Source organism: Melozone crissalis, unplaced genomic scaffold (assembly GCF_028551555.1).
Source record: "Melozone crissalis strain CALT ecotype California unplaced genomic scaffold, PUWL_Pcris_2 ptg000005l_1, whole genome shotgun sequence".
NCBI lineage: Eukaryota > Metazoa > Chordata > Aves > Passeriformes > Passerellidae > Melozone > Melozone crissalis.
Window position 1 is genome coordinate 64,717,096 of NW_026535783.1, and position 21,933 is coordinate 64,739,028.

The following is a 21,933-nucleotide window of genomic DNA, read 5'->3' on the forward strand; positions in this document are numbered from 1 at the left end:
GTAGATTCTTCTACTTGTGTTGATAGATTACTTTTCGTCCTCAACTCTGTAGTCCCAGGACCTGTGATCTTTGAATTTCAATCTGAACTTTTTAATTCAGAAGTTCCTTTGCTGCAGTAAAACTAATCTTTCAGAAACTGAAGGTTTTAGATTATCTTTGCAAAGAGCCAAAACGTATATATCATTTTAGAGGATACAATGCCATCAGACATATGAAAAGTCAAGGAATTTGAGTGACCAAAGAATTTGCTATAGAACTTTACTCTCCAAAACCTGTAGGCCTGCTGGTCTATACTGTTTTCTTTTCTGTTAAAACAGAAAAATAACAAAACAGAACAAATGTTTTAACATAGAATTTATATTAGTACTATATGATTTTTTTTTTGCCCGTCAAATCATAGCATGGCTTTTCATAGCAATTCTATATAAAGGGGACAAATCGGCAGCATGGCTTCTCAGGAGGATATTGACTAGACAGCAGGGTTCCTCTTGTAGCCCATTTGCTGCCAGTGGGACAACTGGCCTGGCAGTTAACTCAGAAATGGAGCAGGGCAGCAAGCCTTCAGAAAAACGTTAGGCCTGGGGTGATATACTTTTTCACTCTCCGCCTGAATTTGCCTCTGAAGCATTTTTTGTGGAGTCATGCCATTATAGATCCATCTCTGTGGGAAAAAATGACCCAAAACTGACCCAAAGAACTGCAGCTGTTGCCCTGTAAAGTTAGTGTCATAGTAGGGAAAAATGGGAAACATTTCTATTGCAATTTGGGAAAAGAGTGACTGAGAACCTGTGGAATTGTTTTTTGTGCTTTAGTCTTTCACAAAAATAATCCAAGCATTCATTAAAAATATAAAAGAATTATTAGAAAGACAGACTAATCTCAACAGAACTAGTACAGATCTTTTAAGACAGTAAAATAGTAAATTAGTAATTTATTTTAAGGGTAATAGGTGTGTTTGATTTCGGTGAGCTTTCTTTGTGCCATCATGTCTATATTTTGAAATAGTGACAAAATATAAAATACTGAATCATCCCTGTTTCTAAATCATCCATGTTTGAGAGAAAAAGCATACCTTTACAGTCACGGGTAATTGTTTTTGAAGCCTGCCAGCTGTGGACAATGGATCACTGCCAGCTATAATTATTGGCTCAAAAGCCTTTGACAAAATTTTTGTTAAGATTATATTCTAGAAACCAACTGCAAGTAGGGTTAGAAGTGTATGACTGGTCTGGATAAGAAATTGGCTAAGAGATTGCTGAGAGCTGGCTCCTGGGTTATGTTCAGCATTGCAGAAGCCCTTTTGTGGCATGATAGAAATGATGTTGCCTAATATGTTTATCTATTGCTGGATAAAAATATGTGATCAGTAAGAAAACAGATATTGCTGAGGATACATAGATATATTGGCTAGGCAAAATCAAAGAAAGCTATGAAGCAACTCAGGGAGACCCAGTGAAGTTAGATGAGTTGACAATAGAGGTAAAAAAAGGCATACTGAAAAAAGTATTCTGAAATAGCATTAAAATATGTTAAAAAGGGTAATGGAAAGAAAATCTAACATAGTTCGATACATAATGTCAGATGCTATTATTACTTAGAAGAAATATCCTTACAAAATCAAACTGGAAAAATAGCTCTACTGCTTTTCCCGAGTCTTGGGCATTAAGTTACCTTAAGAAACAAAAATTCTATAGTTATTTATGAATGTTTCACTAAAAATACCCTTTCTCTATATGGGACCATATACAGAGAATTCTTCATGTGAAATACTGTAATCAGTTTTGTTGTTCCTTTCTCAAAGTGAAACTGTGTTAGCGATGTTGTCTGTCAGCAAATAGAAAATATTTGTTGGCATGGGCTAAAATAAAGAAGTATAAAAAGTGGTAACTATGTATACTGTGCACTTGAAACTATCATTTTTTTAAAAAAGGATAAGAAGAGATGCCAGAAGCCACGGGCTGCAGAGGAGCTCTTGCCAAGCCCTGGCCAGCAGCAGCTTTTGGTGGCTCTTGCCAGCACCTTGCGCTGACTCAGGGCAGTGTGGAGAGAAAGGCAGCAGAGCCTGGGGCATTCCTACCTGGGCTTCCTGGCCTGCCACAGCCTCCCGGGTTGTTGGCATCTCCTGCCGTCCCTCCTCCTCCTTCTCTTCCTCTAGGACTGCTATTCTCCATCTCTGGCCCAGGCCTTCCCACTGTCATTTCCTGCTGGGTTCCTCCACTGGGGTAGCCTGCAAGCCTTGACGTGCTCGGTTGGATTAGATGGGCAAAGCCCAGAGGCACGAGACAAGTTCCTTCTTGTTGCAGTCAATGCAAGCGCCTTTCACCTGCGTGAGTCAGGAAGGCTCAGGGGGCTTTGGCCTCAGCCATGGCCTCCATGGAGCTCTCGCTCTCCTTGCTTGGAGGCAAAGCTGGAGGCACCTAAAGCAGAAATTCTGGAGGTGTGTTGCATTATTGTAGACTATTTCTGTACTTTTAATTTCCCTCTTATTTGTCCTAATTTTAAAATCTTTTTAAAGAATAATTATTGATGAGCTTTAGTTCATCATACATGCTTGCTCATGTTTCTGGTTTTGTGACATTTTTTTTTTCCACTCCACTGCATTGAATTCAATGTCACCATTTGTGAAGCCTTTTTTTGTTTTTTGTGCAGTTGTCAGCGACTTGTTAAAAATAGCTACATTATACTGCCATTAAATATTCATTAAATTGAGTTGTGGCAGGCTATGAGAAACATCCAATTAAGCAGTTCACTTTCTACACAGAAGTCTACAAATGAGCAGTCTTCTTTCTTTTCAATAATGCATCACAGGCTGCCCTTAGTATCTGTAAAATAATTGATAAGGCAAAAGTTATTTGTAAAATACATACTAGAAATAGAAAAGTAGATTAGAGGGGATAATTTTGCCTTCAAACTTTCTTCTGACTGTGGGAAAAGCATTGCATACTTTGATTTAATTTTTACATAGCCTGGGGGAACCTGAAATGCTGCACCTAATAATTCAATATTTTTATATTTCTGACATGCATTATATTTTACTAGGTCTTAAAAACCAGAGAGGAAAACATATCATGAGCTTTATTCATCCTGAAACCATTACAGAGTAGTAAATATACCTGGGTCCTGGGCAAGGCACAGTGGTGTTTTGGATCTGTACAGTTGATCTTTTTTTGTAGCTAACGCACTGATGCACCTGTGGATGCGTGTGTGCCCAGGCTGCAGCTGGAGGAAGGACTGCCATCTGTGCAGGCAGAGCTGAGCTGGTTGGAGCAGCAGGCACAGCAGAGGTGAATGGGCTCGGGCTGCAGCCTAAGAACACCTCTCTGAATTCCCAGGGCCAGCCCGTGCTGCTGCTGACCCCTCCCTGGCGCACTGACTGAAGATGTTAAAGCTGGCTAGGTTTGCTGTAGACCTTTTCAAACAGCTCCCTCCTCTGCAGTGCAGAGCTGCCCAGACCCTACCCTAGTCCTGCCAGAGGGGTGAACAACCTGCAGTGAGGCACTGCAGGGACCCAGGTCTGTGCCCTGAGCAGCTGGGTTCTGTGCCCTGGCTCCATGGGTAGCAGTGCCACAAGGCAGTGACTTCAGCTGGAGGCAGTCTCCTGTTTCTCCAGCCCTGGGCATGTCCAGATACAATTCTAGGTAGGCCCCTGTATCCCATGTGTATCAGGTTATGCATTCCATGCCTCTTGCGTAGCACCCAGCAGTTTCTATTTTGCTTTGTATGTATTTTACTTGCTGTTGCTACTTCATTATTTCTCAGCTGTCTTCCCTTACTGATGTTAATTTTAAGTCACCCCTTTATTTAATTTCTAATTCCAGGGGATTACTTCCAAATGTACTTTCTGGTTGTTACCAAAGCCCTGTGTACATGCTGGCCCTAAACTCCATGGGATATTGGTTCACAGAGCAGAAATTGTTTGGCCATTTAATTCCCATTTGAAATGTAGGATTTAATAGACTTAAAAGGCACTACAAGTACTTTTTTTTCCCGCCCTCTTATTTTTTTTTGTTTACCTTGAGTTAAAATTACAATTACTTTCTACTTTCTTTGTTCCTACAAGGTGTCAAATATTACACGAAGTGTAATATTACACAAAGTGTAATATTTGAGACACAAAATCTTGTATCAGCCTTGCATGGATGTTGGAAGAGGAGTCCTATGAATGTGGCAGCAAACAATGACCACGTAAGCCTTTCGGACAAAGGAAAGAGCCTGGTAAGGGACCTAGCTCTGAAGGACGGTGTTCTTTTTGATGTGGTTGAGAACCATCTGCCACTGCAAACCCCAGCCAAGAAAAAGGGGTGAGATCCTGGGAGAAGGAAAGGAGAGGGAAATTTATGGGAGCAGTGGTAAAATTCCTACCAGAGAAGCAGGATTTCTCATATAATAGAAGTGAGCATGCATCTAGGCAGCAACAAGCTCATTCTTTACCAAATTTTCAAGTTGCCCTTGGGGCAGTGCGCAAGAAAAATACTTTGTGAATATTTCGATTGTTTAGTACCCGTACCAGTTAGTAATAGTATTGCTATTAAAGTTACATCTCAATTAAAATCTTATTTAAAACTATGAAAATAATACGTTTTATATTATAAATGGAAAGCACAGAAAATAACTCTATTGGAAATGAAAAGTAAAGCTGCATATTTTTTCCATGTTTTCTAAATTTTTACATTTCTGCATTTTTACATTTCTACTCAGGAAATCACAGACAAAAGCACTCAGAATTCCAATGTATCAGAAGGTCCATGCTTGTCAGATGTATATGAGATGTATATATACTGAAAGAAGAAAACAACTTCTCTGCTATCTACTGCTATGTATAAATAATATGCATTATTTATTGATTTTCACTGTTCGTTTTTCATATCCATCAACTGTTTCTATAGAAGTAGAAACAGAAGTTTGGAATTTTAATAGTTAAAATGCTGAGACGATAAAAGCTGTGACATAAATGAAACAAAATCAAGTTGGACTGTGGTCTTGCATACTGGTATGTATGGAGACAGTGGCATTGTTCCTTATAAAAGGCTTTTATGGATTTTATTCTGTGAGACTTGCTACAATTGTGCCTGGATATCAGAAGAAATCTTCCTGCCAGGCATAATTAGAATTGCCAACTTTTGAAGTTTGTCTCAGTATTTACAGAGATCAACTAAAGCCCAGTCAAATCAATGGAAAAGCTCCTGGGATGTGTCTCTGCTGTGCCAAGCACAACAATATTAAGCAATGCCTGCCTTGGTGTTAAGTGAGCTGCCTTGTGCAGAGCCATGCAAAAGGCAGCGATCAGGGCTAGAAAGGAGCGCAGTGACAGAGCAGGTTAAGCCTCAAACAGACTTTGGTTGCAGGGGCTGCTTGCTCTCATCTGGTGCAGCACCTCCCTGCAGTTCAACAATGCATGGCTTGAGCGCTATGAAGCCATGAGTAGTTTGGCCTCCAATTGAAACTCAGGCAGTGTCTGATAATGAAGTGTCTTAGGGTTTATGTGCTTCTCACCCCATTATTTACCTGGTTACCTGCAGGAATATACCATCAGTAGCAAGCAGAGGGTGTTTGAAAAGTCAAGTTACTGCTTGATTTCTAAACTGCCAGGTAATGCATAATTCCTTAGACCTCTTATCTGAGGTACCAGTCCTAATGCTTCCATAATACTTTAAAACTTCACAAGAAAGTATGCAGATTTTTAACTAGCTTGTAGTTGTATAAATACAAACTTGTGCAAGAGAGTTTTTAGTAATATTATGAGGAGCAGATTAGCTGTAATACTACTTTCATGAATTTTATGTTCCCTTTTATTGTACCCATTAAAATCCTTGCAACTGTTTAAAAAGGAGAAAATAGTAACCACCATATTCTGCAACCCAGAATGGTTCCTCATGGGCTTCTTAAGACAAAATCAGATAATGCATAGAAACAGAGTGGTCATTCACATTGGAAAGTTATTATGAAAGTGATCCATTTGGCATTTAGTGAGCTTCACAGAGAAGGTTGTGGTGCAAATATAATTTGTCCTACATTCCAAATGGAAAATGCAGGGATTATAAAATACATGGAAGAGCGTATTTGCAAATTATGGGCTTTCATTTTGGGAGTTATCCTTTGTGCTGTATTTCTTAAACTTGGCAGGAAAAAAACATTGGCTGAAAGAGCTCAAAAAACTCTTATAATTGGCACCCCAGAATGGGCATCTTAGTGAGCTTTCACTGCTTTTGGGCTTGAGTTTAGCAGTCCATTTTTATCCAAATAAAGCCTGAATTCATTTCAGCGCCACTACGCTTTATAGCATATTCACTATAGCATAAAGAAGCAGCATTCAGTGAATCAAAACCTAGAGATGAAATAAAAGAGCCTCGGCTTTGTGCATTTACTGACAATGTTAATTTTGCAGACTTCAGTTTGAAGTGGCTCGCTTCTTCTCAGCAGTGTAGACAAAATTGTATTTTGTGGCCTTAAGGTTATGAAAAAATAAATAAACTATACTTCTTGTTTGGAAATAAGATGTGGTGCAGCTGTGAAACTGTCCTCCTCCAGCAATCACTTTTAACTCTGCCCTGCCCAATCTCATTCTTAGGCTCCCTGGCAGGAAAAGCTCTTGGCTTGTCTTGTGCAGGCAATGTAGGTGGTAGGAACTTTTCTGCCCTTTCTTTACCTGGGTTTGACTCCACCACAGAAAGCTGCCTGGTTTTCCTAGCCTTGCAACTGGTCCAGTCTTTTGTGTCCAAAACTGCTGCCTTCTCATTAATTACACCAATGTTGAGAGAGTGATCATATTTTAATTTCATAATAGTTCATAAATTTCATAAAAATGCCATTAATTTCACTGGTGCTTGAAGCCAGCTGTTGGTGCCAGCCCTGAGCATCACTTCTGGAAGGGTGGTCACAGTAAAAAGAAAGTTCTGGCTCTTTTGGTTTTTATAGGAATTGCTGATCATATGCAAAATGCTAATGAGCTTAATTATTATGTATTTTCTCTGTTTAATAACCAGTATGTGCCAGCATTTTGCTTCATGTGGTTATAAAACACTACATAAGAGGATGTCTACCGACAAAAAAGTGCTTTGATAGGCAAAAAGTGAATGACAGAACTTCAAAGTTGACAGGGTAATGCATTTTCAGATTTTCCAGCCATTTTATTGCTGGACTGGTTATCAAAACAGTAGCCTTGTACTACCTTGGCTGGAGTTACAGATTTATTAAGAGGTGGTAAATAATTGTTTTTGTTGGAACGTGTTTAAAATGGGTAATAAAGCTGTAATTATAAGCTGTTCTTACTGAAGTTCTAACTCCAGAGTTTTAACTCTCATGCCTCATTAATTCCTGCTCCAGAGTTTTACATCAGCAAACTCATTTAATGTCCCTAAAATATGCAATTTTATTCCAAATGAAGCTGCTTTTTCTGCATGTAAGAAAGATGTTCCATCAGATAAATGAATAAAAAATTGTTTAAACTTTTCTTTAGCCTTTTACCCTTTTCCTTTAGCCTTTACCCTTTTCTCTGTTTGGAGAACATTAGGTCTTAGGACTTCGTATTCTAGGGAACATATGAATTTTCCAGTAGCCCAGAATGAAGCCATTATGCTGTCTTAGTGCAAATGTGAAACTCAAGAAGGTACAATTTTCTTAAATTATATTTCTGTTAATTACTCTAAGCCTTTCTAACTAAGCTGTGAAAGGTAACTTGATTGCTCTCAAGTACAAAATTTGGAATAAAGCCAAGATGAAAATGTCTTCTACTTCCTACTTGAAGAAGAAAATTTTAGAAAAACAAACTGTCAGTGTCAAAGTAGATGCATTTTCTGTCTAGACCTTCTCTTATTCCATTTAATCTATCAAATTGCAAAATCATTTTCATTCAAGCACCTGTCATCTTACATTTCTTATGAATAATTTCTTTATTATCCATTCAGAAATAACAATAAGTATCATTAGAATGGAATGTAATGGTACCAAACTGAAAAATTTTAAATAATTTCTTATTCATGCTTTTCTTTAATTATTCTTATTAACAAAACCTCTAAATATTGAGATATTACTTAAAATATAAATGTTAACTAGTTTACAGTTTGGTTTTACAAGTGATGTTTTTTTATGTAGTGATTATGTGTCTTTGTCTATGCCCTCAAAAACTTCTCTCTTCAGTTGCCTACTGTAAATCAAACTTAGGGTTTCAGAGTGGGAAGCTGCTGAGGCTCTGTGCAGATCAGAAGCTAACTGGAGAAGAGGATCCAGTGCTCTGCTGTGGGCACCGAGGGAGGAACAGCCATAATTCAGAACCCCATCCATTTTAAGAGGCAGGAATCAGATGCCTCAGTCAAGATGTGCATATGAGGTGATGTCTCAGCACTTTGACAGCTCCAGGCCAAAACTGGCATGTGCTGGCAGTCTGTGAGTCAAGGAGGAGGGGACTTGGGAAGACACAGGGAAATATTGTGAGGAAGAAGAAAAGGCAAGGGCAATAGGAGGGTGTTGAGTATAGTAAAAGTATTGAGGAGTTGCTTGGAAGGTCCAGATAGAAATTCACAAACAGGGAAGCTTCCTGTTGTGCTCTTTGTGGAGGAACTCTCAAGCACTCTGAAAACACTCTTGGTTAAATTGTATGCACTCACCTGAACAGCAAAGCATATTTACTTTCACATGGAGCTTTATGTAGAATAAGATTCATGTAAGAAAAGCTTTATTAAGTAATTTAAAACAGGTTTCATATACACTTTAGGGGTTTTTTGGCAGTTGTAGTGCAAACTAAAAAATGTGATTTACTGTTGTAGAGGGGAAAAGAGAATGATGGATAATGTGTATGCAATGTCCATGATGTACAGTCCACCAGGCTGATGTGTAGGACAAAGCAAAGTCACTCAGATTTTATTTTGTGGGAAAATAGTGCTTTGTGTTATTTTAGTCTCAGGGACAGGGTAGTTCCCCAATAAAAAGGAACTTCAAAGGGGCCTGAGTTTGGGACCATCGTTTGCATATTTTGCCTTGTTCAGAAAGTCCTGATGTTGACAGGTGCAAATTTTAATGACAAGAATGCAAAAAGACCTGGACTTCCAGTTTAACTAAGTGTATATTATTGTTAAAATATCTGTTAGAATATATACTGAGTCAGAATAAAACCTTAGAGATCCTATTTACTTAGCATGCCAGTAGAGTGGTGGCATAAATCTATGGACATTTTAATGGTATTGAAAGATAGACTTTTGTGTAGGAGAATAGACTGACATATCTACTTTTTGAAACATTATTGAGGAGGGAAGGACATTTGTGTTGGTAATACATGGATTCTGTTACCCAGCAAGTCAATTATCAACACTTTTAAAATCAAATCAGTCCTCTAAACAAACTAAAGAGTGTTCTTATCACCTGCCTACTAATTATATGAATTATATATTTAAGAAATAATAGTAATGCACTGTTGTGCCAGTGAATCATTGATCCTTAGTTTAGCCACTTGTGGACTGTGTGGGAGCTACATGAATATCAGGCTGCACAACTACAAAAGAACATGCAATTGTTAAATACTCTGCTCTTCAAGAGTCCTCTGAAGCAGAGAATGCTGATTGGGAGGTACAAGAGCTTGCTTTCATCTTGCAATAAATAAATTAATATCCCCACTGGCTGTGGGGAGAAAAAACTTAAATAATATTTTGAAATCAAGGATGATTTTTTTTCCCATGTTGATATGTTGGAGAGGAAAAGACCATAAGAATTTTACAGAACATCTCCAAAGAGTTCATGCAATGTTCACAAACATTGTACGAAAAAAAAAAAATGGTACTGGGATTCTTACTCTGAGGGTAGAATTTTTCTGACTATGAGTAGATTTCCATATTTAGTATAGAAATCTTTCCTAAAAATGAGCTTCTGTAGAGTTAGAATTCCTCTATCCTGTCAATGTAGTGAGTTGAATCTGGAAAACTGTGCTCCCTCTGTGGTTTATCTTTATGGAGCTGTTTCAAGGTACCTGTGTACATTTCACACTTGTGTGAAATACGTGTCCTGGACACCTGGCACTGAGCAGCAGTTAATCTCTTTTACAGATCTACTCCTACTGGGCTAAATCCACTTACTGACATAAATATAGCCATATGGAGAGGACTTAGGTGGGGGAGGGATCAAGCAATGCTAAAGGAATTGGCAAAAGGGGCCTTAAATGTGCCATCTAGGACTATATGAGAAATAAGAGCTGAGCTAACTACTTACATTCTCTCAGATTTTCACAAGAGAAAAGTTAGGACTGTACATTGGGGATCGTCAAATTTGCAAAATCTTTTGTTACCAACATACCTAAGCACATTAAAAAATGTCCCATAATTCGTAGTAGAGGGAGTCTCTCCCTTCCATTCTGATGTTAAGAAGAAGTACAATATCATTCAAGTGACTCACTAAAAGATCAGAGCCAATCTCTATACATTTCTGCTATAATACTGAATATTGTTGGACCTGAGAATGAAATGTCATTTTTCACCAGGAAACAGCAATATTTCTCTGCATTACTAGTTTTTTGTTTTTTTTTTTTCTTGCTTGCTTTCTTTTTCATTCCCTTGTAACAACTGATGACACACTAGACTATAGTTCAGGTTATGTTTCGATGCAGGCAGCACTGTGCCACTCCTAGCAACTCTCAGCTAGCTCCTCTGTGCTAGAAAATGAGCCTCAGCCAAGTGCAGGTGGAGGCACTTTGGCAACTAATGAACACTCATCTGCTTCAATGTGTTGGACCTTCTCCCCATCTTTCCTATGATGGTACAGAGAGAGGTCCAGCATTCTCACATCTGTCACAAATTCTTGCAGTGGTCAGCATCAGAGTCAAAGGTCCTGTGTGGGGGAACATGGTGTGTGGGATCTCAAATTTCCAGAGCTCTGTTCTTAGATTAGGAACTCTCCTGATCCTTGTTTTCTGGTCAGTCCAGTGGTCTAGAGGTTCCCAAGCAAACACTTCTCCCTCTCACTCTGCTTGTCACCAGTGGAGCTCTTGCCACAAGAGAGGAGCATAGCTACAGTGCAACATTTCTGCTCTGCGTTTCCCAGGCCAAGTAAGTAGATCAGCATGGGAAAATCTTCCATGGAACTGATTCAGCTTAAAAGATCTGCTTATGATCTCTAGGAGCCTGTTCCTGCCTAGACCATCTACTGTGTTCACCTTACTGCATCCCGAGAACAGTGTTTACACTAACAGGCACTCACACGTGGATTAAAGCTAATTTCTCCAAATACTCCCTTCCCAAGAGCTTGCTGTTTTTAGCAATCATTTTAAGAGCAGTGCTTCTCTACTGTGTGTTCAAGGCAATGTGGCCCTGCTGCAGGCAGTCAGGGACAAGCAAGGCTTTTTAGAGCTGATCTGCACAAACTCAGCCTTAGTAGTGAAATTTCTGTTATTAACATACCCATAACACTGCCTCAGTTGGAAACTATAAACATCAACTATAAACTCTGGACGAAATTTTGCTGCCACTGCAGCTCTTGCTGATGCTACTATTACTATCTCTGCTTGACAGCAGTAGCAAGACACAGCTGTGAAGAAATGAAGGTAAAGTCTGAAAGGAAAAGAAACCCTTTCCTAACACTATCCCTGCAAAAGTGCTGTCCCAGACTTCACTGAACTGTCTGGTGTGGTGCCATCTGCTCCATCTCCAGGAGAGGGACCATTCAGAAGAAAGCAGAGCAAATGACCAATGAGATGAAGCAGACAGTCATGAATTCATGACTGTTTTTTTGTTTTCTATGATAACACTATTTACATCCAATATCACTTTTTCCACTCAATTTAATTTCTTTTGCTAAAAGGTTTCTCATCTTCCGAATCAGAACTCCCTTGATTAGGGCTGCAGCTTGTGGCTACACCCAGTAAGCCACTTTAAATCCTGTCCTGCCTTTGTTGCCTGTGGTGCTGGAAAACTTCTCTCTTTTGTACCCATGGATTAGCCTGCTCTGCTCCAAGAACTCTATGTAACTCCAAGGCAATTGTTTGTTCACCTGGATATCTCTAGTTCAGTTTTCCCTCATCCTTCTACATGACGGCTGCAGCCTTTTGGCGTGCAGATACAGCCAGTGGTATCTAAGGGTTAATCAAGCAAAAAGTGTTATGTCCGTGTTCTCTTTCTCTCCTTGAGAGTGGTGTATGAAAATAATGTGCGGTTAGGTGAAAATGGGGGCATGCCATGGGTGTTGTCCCAAGCCAGACTTTCCTGTCTATTGCTCTGCCTCTACTCACAAGACATAGCACTTTTAGTTGTCCTGGAAATTATCATGCCTCATGTGAACCCAGCTGGGTCACCTGCTAAATGGAAACTTCCCCTTGCCCTGAGTATTGTCTGCCCCAAATTCTGTATGGGTTTTTGTGATTCTCTCTTTTTTTACCTGGAGTTCCCATGAAGTCCATTATATTTTTCTCTTCTTTACTTTTGCTTCTTGAACTGTTGCTGATCTGGACACCAGGTGCAGGCATATGAATAATTAAGAGATTTTTATCACACGGAGTGGTGCCTTGTTCAAGAGCTGCCCAACTGGTCCTGCCATTACAGAAATTACTATAAAAAGATACAAAGACCAAAAGCTTATTGCAGCTGTCAGCATGCGAGAGCTGAATGACCAGTTTTGGCTAAGGTTAAAAATGCACAGAAAAACATGGACTTCCATGGAGAATCTGTAAACAGTCAGATCAGGAGAGTCAGGAACAGTGACTCATGGAGAAGAAGGAAACAGTCCAAACCATATCTTTTTGTGGACATCTGAATATAGTTGCCTGCATGGGAGTAGATAGCAAAAGTGTTTCTTGATGGGAGAGAGGAGCCCAGGTGAGCATCCTGCAAACAGCAAACCACTTGAATCAGTGCTAGTAATCTACTTTTAGAGAGCTAAATTACACCCTGACTTCCTGTCTCACTTGTGATCTCTAGGTGTTGCTGTGCTATGGATAATAATAGCACTTCTTTTGACAAGAGAAGTAGATTGAGAAATTAACTAGGAGAAAGACTGGGTTTTTTTTCACCTTACAACATATGGATGATCAAGAGAGGGAAGAGAATGTGCTGAACTTAGAACGTTTGTGCGAGGCTGTGGTTCCACTCTTCCTTGCAGGATTTGTGACATTTCTTTACCCATGCAAAAGTTAGCAGTTAAAGCAGATAAAGTAAAGATTAAAGCACAATGACAGGCAAATTTGGAAAAATTTGCATAGTAACTGCCTAGCTAAATCTTGCCTGTGAGATCTATAAATCTGTCACTTTCATGAACATAAGATTCTCACAAATCATTATCCAAAAACTGAGACACCCTTCGCTAATTTTCACAGAAAAAAAATAGTTATAAGAACAATTTAACTATCTTTCCAATCATGAAAATCATTCCTACCTTCTCAGCTATCATTTTGTATGGCTGTGTTCACAGGCATTACAGAAACAAAAATCACTACGTCCACTAGTGATTGATATTACACAAACTTTTAAAAGATGAATAGAAAGGTTTCATTATACCCTCTCAATAAACTCTTTGGTGTTTATTTAGACAATTTTGCATAAAACTCTGAAACACCTCAGCACAAAACATCAATAGTAGTTTGACATATTTTATCGAGGAGAGAACCTCACTTCTCAAACAGCCTATTTTACCTGCTTAGAATTTAACTACTGTAATATGATATAATAAATCTGCCATAGATTCACAAGGCAACCAGTATAGAATTTCATGAATTAATTTTTAGGGTTTTTTCTACTGTAGAAATCTTAGCAGCACTTTTTTATGTGTTTTAATCAATGCTCTGATGAATCCAGAACACATCTCCACCTTACTTTTTATTGCAACGTCTATTTTATTTAAAACCACCTATGATGCAGGACAGAAATTGTGCTTACATTCAAAAAACTCCAGGTAGCAAAGATTGTGAAATTTCTAAAATTGACAGTAATTATCCATTGTATGTCATAGCCATCAATACTGAAACATTAAACTGATTTTTTGAAAACTATAGAGATTCATAACTTCAGATTTTTTGTACACAGAGATATAACTTCAAATTTACACCTTTACAAAATTAGTAGAATCCAGTAATTTTGATCATGTGCTTCCATTTCAGTGCTTGAATTTTTTTGTCCTATTTGCTCACATTTTGAGTTTATTATCTATAGTGCTGAATACTTGTATTCCTGGAATTCTAAATGAAAGCTGAAAAAAATGTCATTGATGATGTAATTGGCAGAGGAATATTAAATGTGTGTCTATCTTTATATAGATTTTATCTTGCTTTAATTGATGGTGCTTCCTGATAAACTATTCGAACTTTTTTCCTCATACCTGCACTATCTGTCAAGAAGAGTATCAGGGCACCTTTTTGAAAATGCATCTGTAAGAAGAAAGAATAATTCCATGGACTGTTGAACATCCAACACATGGGATAAATCCAAATTACAGATTATTTCTCTAAAATTTTGAGGAAATATTCCAAACATATTTAAGATTTTATTTATGTTTATATTTGGGTTTTTTGCACAAGTCCGGGAAACATTCTTTTTTCCATTTTTCCTCTAAAGTTTTTCTTCAGGATTCTTTTGTAATGTAACTGCTACAGTGAGAAACAACATAGTAAGAATTGTGTTGATGGCTTATATGAGCACTTAAAACCAAAATTAGGTGGTTTTTTTCACCAGGGTGAAAGAAAAGTAGGATTAGGTGTTACTAAACCTTCTATTTTGCTATATCTCTTCACCTTTCATTAAAAGCATTTTGGCTGAAATAAATTTTGATATTTTATGGGAGGTTTAAGCAAGAGAAATTCTGCTATCTCATATTTGTCTTGAATATAAAGGTGTGCTGTCCCCACTCATCTCTGGAAGAACAATTTTCAGACCTGTCAGCTTTGAAGTTCAGACAATACTGAGTAATCTATTTTGAGCAGTAAACCGTGGAGAATAAAGTACCTCTCTGTGTATGCTTATAGATACAGAATGAAGTATTTGTAGCACATGTCCATGAAGACTGAATTAATTTTACTCAAACCTTTAGAAGGATATTCACCTTTCAGCACGGCTTAAACATAGAAAATATCACCTTATAAGATGTCACATGGAAAATAAACAGCTGCAAGTAGATTTTTTTTGCAGTCAAAATAGTAGCCAGGAATTTATGCCATCTGGACTTAATTTAATGGGAAGATACCTCAAAATTTCCATAATACATTGACGCTGAATTAAATTGAAAGCTTACTGTGGCAGGAGAAGTGCATGTACAAGTTCTTATGGATCATGAGGCTAATAAACATTATGGAAAGAAAGATGATTTTCAGGAATAGTGAATAATCATTTTGTTTTCAGTTTTTTGTGCTATACAAGTTGTGCTCATTGTGTGAGAGCTGAGGTTTGTCCCTTATGGTGTTTAGCTCAGGCTTGCAAGATCAACATGTGTTTTAGCACACTTGTCTACTTCCCAAGCTTTAGAAAACTCTGTTACAGGAGCCCATCAGAGCCAACAGCTGTTTTTTTAGTAAGTTTGACTTCTTCTTATAAAAATAGTGTTTACAATGAAAGGCATCTAACAGGGATTCTGCAAGAAGTTTCTCTCCTTGGCAGTATGTATAATTCTGCAGGACAAGTCTGGCTCTTTCCAGATATTTCTTTTTAATATTTTAAAAGATATTATACACCAGGGAGCCCATTTGAAGTGAAATTTCCTCTCTTTCTTCTGTTTAAGATATGGAATTAGGAAATTAATTTACTTTCTGATTTTTTTTGTGTCAAATGAACAACAAGAAAAGTGACTGGAGAGCCCAGTTCTCATCAAACTGAAAGCTGTAAGAGTTTCTGTCACTGACATACAGGTGAACAAAATGGAAAGCTGAAGAATATCTCCCATTAATGCCTTGAATCTACTCTCATGTTAATTGCTGTGAATCTGAAAAAGATGAAAAGTGGGATTATTAAAATAAAAGTGAGAAACAAATCAAGTCTCATGGGTTGATCCCACAGTCTGCATGAAGCCTGCTGCCATTAGAATTTTAAAAAGTTAACTCACATCAATTCACTTCAATGCTTTCAAAATTGAGGGGTATTGGACGAGCCCTTCTGCCTTATGCACAGACAATGGCAAGGAAAACCAACATCATGACACTATCAGTAATAAGGGAAAAGAAAATAGAAGTACCCAAAGCTCAGGAAGAGTTTGCCTTCAGGTCAACCTCTGTCTTCCCCTGGCTGTCCATTCTGTCTTGTAAAAGCTCTTCAGGCCTGTGGGCAGCGAGTGCTGCAGCACCTGGAGTGACCCGGGGAGGGCAGTGACAGCCGCCCCTTCTGTGTGCTGCCATTTGTGTCTGCAAGGAGCTGCAAGTGGCAAACAGCCTGTAGGGCAGGAGAAGCAGGTGGGGAGATAACATCTTGCATTGAAATTTGCTGGAGAGGGTAAGAAATGCAGAGAGGCATAAAGGGCGTGTGTTTTTTGCTGAAGGATTCCTACTAGTCACCATGTCAGAGAATTAAAAAATGTCAAAGAGAAACAAAAAAGTTTGTTTAAAATACTTGTGAATGTTTTATGCTTTTTTTTAGTGCTTAGAGTTTTTTATGCTGTTTTTTAACGCATAGGATCCATTCCTGTCTAACTGGAAATTGATGAATGGGAAGTCAGATACTAGAACTTTTATTACAGGGACAAATTCTATCACTTGTCTGTGTTTACAGGCTCAAATCTGAGGCTGAAAAAAATATCTCCCAAGGTATTTGTAATAGAAGATATCCATTATTTCCCTTATTACAGCCAAAATTCCCTCTGTCACCTGCATCTATCACAATAAATGAGATTGCTCCTTCTGTACGTTGCTTAGGGGTCTTACTTGGAGCCCTTGTTTTGGTTCCCCATATTCCTCTAACTTCCTCTCATTATATCTTCAGCTACATTAATCCACAACATATTTAGACCCTGCTTTTCCAGGAAGCGTTAAGTTTATTTTCTCTAGTCACTTGAAGGTGTCCAACCATTCTAACATTTAAAATTGTAATTGGTTTTCAGAAGTTTTCAAAATCATGTTCATTTTTTGTAACAATGGGTATGAAGATGCAATTACTTCTCATGTTCTTTTTGCAGACTTTATATTTTATTCACACAGCTCGTACTTTGATCTGTAAAGCCACATTCAGGTCTGTGAGCCATCAAATGCAGAAGATGATTCTTGTCCTTCAAAATGGGCATGATCACATAATCTTATTGACCCTTCCCTTCCCTTCCCTTCCCTTCCCTTCCCTTCCCTTCCCTTCCCTTCCCTTCCCTTCCCGAACTTTCCTTTCTTGAACTTTCCTTTCCCCTAAAATGTAATAAATTCTGGAAGTTTTGTTTTTCTTTTTAGCCTTGTAAAACTCCCCCAGAAATGTTCCCAAGCAGCACTGTAACCATGCTATAGATCCTTAATGAAAGCTGAGGATCCACAGTAGAATAATTAATTCATTCAGAATTACACAATATATGTAAACTTCAGCCAGATTTTGGGTTTTGTTACTCTTAAGTGTTTTCTTTCTTCAAGGTGTTCTTTATATACACACATCAAATGGTTTGCTGTGCCATCAAAAAGCTTGAAGTTTTTTTCTATTTTCAGTTTGAATGGCTTCTTGATAAGCTGGACTTTTAAGACCTCTTTTTTTCCCACCTTTCTGGTAAATTCAACTTTTACACAGAATTAAAAGGTAAAGGACATTGCCAGTACAATTCAGGAACAACCACTGACACTGGAAAGCAGTCAGAAGTTGATACATGTTAAACTAAGTGCAGTAAAAAAGAAAATATGGAAGTGTAGGTAAAAAAGGGAAAGAAAAATCAAAATCACGTCACATCTCTGCATTATTATCTTGAAAAATACTGTACTGCAAGTAGGAGAGGTGAGTATTTTTTAAAGTTTAATCAAATTTAGATCCTCCCTGCAATGTTGTTAATGCTAATTACTTGTTAAGCCATTTCTGAAAGTGTTCTTAGACATCACTGTGTATTTCAAGTAATGAGAGGAAACTGTTATAAATAGGAATAAGAAAATGACATTGTGGCATCCTTAAGCTTCTACTAGCTTTAAAATTGCAAGGTGTCATTCAGGGGGCTGAACAACTTGGGCTACATTAGAAACAGAAACAAAGTTGTTTCTGGTGGATTTATTGAATGAGTGTTTCTGCTGTGACACCGTGGGCAGGTGCCCTGTGTGGCTCCAGGGCTCTCATCCTCTGGGTGCCCTGCATGCAGCACATCCCTGGGTTGCTGCTGCTGCTGTGCTAACACTGCAGAGGCATTGCAGTCTTGCTGCTATCATTGGTTGTCATGGCCACAAGTAATATACAACACGAAGCACAAAGATTCAGATTTTTTTTTAAACCCACTTTTCCCCTGGGTTTTTTCCCCCCTTTTTCTTTCAAAGAAGATTTATGCATAGTTATAGAAAGCAACTGCATACAGTAACAGTGCATTTGTAACTTCCTTTGCTCCTTAAGGAATGCCAGTACCTACACAGATATTTAACATCCAGTGATTAAGTTTGCAGTTGCATTTCTTTTATACATTTGCTCTTGGCATGGGTGCACTAGATCTCCTATGTGTACAATCAGATTGATTAACAAGATTGCTTGTTAATTGTCAATTTCTTCAGTGACAAACATTTTAATGATAAGTATGAAGTGGCATTTTCACTACCAGCTTCTTTACATAACTACTGAACGTGGAATTTGAAAATCATAATCCAAAATGAAAAGAAAATAAACTAAGGATAGATTAAGTTAATGAAAATTTAATTAGCTGGTAATTAAAAGTTATCCGAAATACATGCATTTATTAAAGGACTGTGATGCCTTAAGTTTTAGCTTTCATATTTTTCAGATTCTGTACTCCCTTGGTGTGTAACTCTGAACATAACATTAAGTGTTAGCAAGTTCTCTTCATATTTTAGTTAGACAAAGCAATCCTTTTCCAGCTTGAGAACAGAGGACACCATTACATCAGGCCCAAAAAGCATAAACAATGGCAAGTTGAGGAGAGCAAACCAGGAGGATGGGACTTCATAACCTGGAGGTATCATTGGACAATTAACCCCAGTATGTAAACGGACCAACACTTATAAAAGTGTGAGAACTCATGACCAGTTGGCCGTCTTGCATTGATCTTGGGTCTGCCTTGGGCAGAGCCCTGGCCAGGCTCTTGTGCTGCCCGAGGTGTATCCTTGTAAGGCCTTTTAATAAATACCTACTTTATTTCTTTAACTCTGTCTAGCCTCTGTTCCAGAAAAAGGCCTCAACTGCAGAGAAATTAATTGTTAATGAAAATTTCTCAGACAAGAGTTATTCTTTGGTTAATAGAAATCTGTTAATTGCCTGCCTCATCCAGGCACATGGGCTGTATGTCGATCTCAGGTTGGATGAACGGCGTGACACATGGACGAAGTGTGTAATATTTAATTGCACCACAAGAGGTCACAACACATTTACAAATCCATGCAGTGGAAAAATGGATAATGGCTCTATCTGCAACAAGGTGAAGTTAAATCTCATCCATTAAGTAAAAGACAAACAGAACAAATTGTAAAATAGCAGTAAGATATTTTTTTTCCTGTTAAAACACTCTCAGCCTGTGTTGTCTGCTGTGAGCCATATCCAAATAGCCTCTCTCCTACACATTTCGTGCTGAAGACCGGGAAAAACATATGCTGAGCTGTGGTACCTTCTGAATCATTACCAGCATATGATGTAACCTTGGAAGAAGGACAGAATCAGTCTCTCCTTGGCATGGTGGGTAGCACAATCAGATGATATGTGTTGCATTGGATGGGATTACAGTGATCAAATAAGCATGTTTGGCAGCTCAGTAAGAAGTATTAAAGCTGAGTTTAGCTGGACAAATTACTCCTAGTTCAGCAAAATGATAGACACAGAAAGATTTTATTTTGCAGACATTACAGCCTGAATTTGTGAAACAAGATCACTTCCTAAAGATACCATTCAGAATTTTCAACAGAAGTTGCAGCATGATGCAGTGTTGTGGTTCTTGCTCTTTTGTGTGGCAGCAGTACCCCTCAGTGATTCCTGTTTGCTCTCACTAACTCTGGGTGAAGCAGAGCTGAAGAATGGAAGCAGTGTGGTGGGTGGAGGAAGCTGGAAATTAACGCAGCGCCACTCTGCAGCGCCCAGTGACACGGCAGGACTGAACAGCCTTGCTGCCAGGGGAAACAGGTCTGGGGGGAAGTATGAAGAAGCTGGTTCTTCATTGTCTGCCCGAAGGCAGACCTGCATAACATGGCCCGGGCAGGGAGATGGATGCCCACGCCTCACTTCTTCCACCACTAACCCTTCCTTCTGGAGGGCTGTTGGACCACGTCACGTCAAGGTTATTTCTGAGTACTTTTTCTACTTTCTAAGCTCTGTCTCTAGTGGGGAAATGATAAGACCATAATTATTTGACACCAAATAGCCTATAGTTTATGTAATTTAAAACTGCCTAATTATGTGCCTAGCTTACAGTCTGTTATAACTTCAGCAGTGTCCTTAGGGTAAACAACTCTTCTTTCACTCAGGTAAACATGCAATTAGCAAAGAAGGAATAACCCTGGGAATGAGCTGACCACTAGTCATTTTGGCTTTCTCCTCAGAATTTAAATTAAAATGCTATTTAATTAATTAATAATTTCTAGTTCTTGCATTTTTTCTTCTAGGAACTCACAAAGCTTCTCAAGAAGGAATAAGTGTATTTATCTCTTTTTTATGGCCAGAAAAACAGAAGTAAAATTTAAACTGTCATGAGGAATAAACAGCCCCTAAAGGCAAAACCTATTTCAAACTTATAGCCTGAAACAGCTTACCAAGTTCTCTTTTAAGTGCAGTCCTCTCTATCCTAAGAAAGGTCACACATAAATAATGTCAATTATGTTCTGTTCTATACAGTTGGTTGTATCAGCTTTGACTTAAAGTTTGTGCACATAAGCTGTACCCATTGCAGCTCTTCAAGGAGCATGAGAGAGACTACAATTATATCTGGTTTTCTGTTTCAATTTCTAAAGTAACTTCTCAGGACTGAAGACTCTTGGACATTTGCTACTTACAGCAGAGGAATGATATTTTCTGGAAGTACTTGATATTCAGTAAACCTTAATGTGATTGGATGAACTCAGTTCTTGAATGAGTAATTTAATATCTTTATACATTAATTTGCTCAATTACCTCACTTTTTTTTCTCTGAAAGACATTTAATATCTTTATGGTTATTGGAGGAAGGAGGATAATAGGTAAATACACAAAATAATGAGCTGCCGCATTGACAAAATTGACACTCCTCTCCAGAGAGAATTTATTAAAAAAAAAAAAAAAAAGAAAAAGAGAATTAATTCCTAAGGAGAAGGGAGGACTGTTTGTTAGAGAAAAGCAAGGGATTGAAACAGATGGGAAGAGGAAGAAAGTGTCACATCCTACAAGCCTTATGTCAGGGCAAGGCTGTAGAGGGAGATTGTGAATATTCTTCTCTCTGGAGAGCTTGCAAGACAAAACAGACCAATTTAAACCTAACCCTCCACTTAATCTCAAATCTCCAATACCATGAGGAGAGAGTGTCAGTGACATGACCAATACTACATAAGATTTCAGGCAAATATTGTGCCTTGTTTCCAACAGTTGTCTAGCAATTGAGATATTTTCATGAGAGTAACTGAGATGCACGGATAGGAGGCCTTGGGAAGTGTTTATTGCAAGGCTTTTGTGTGAGGAGGAGAGGAACAGCATAAACAAACATGAGCAGAGTGGCAGCAGCCTCACAGCAGATACCTTTCACCTCCATTGATGACCAGATCCAACATGCGAAGAGGTTGCAAGCAAAAGTGAAAAAATTGAAACTAATTAGACTAATTCACTCTGAACAATTTCCCAATGAGTGTGGAGACAAAAGGACCCTGAGAGCTCTCATAACAGTGGCTTCTATTTATTAATAAGCATGTCTTGACTACATGG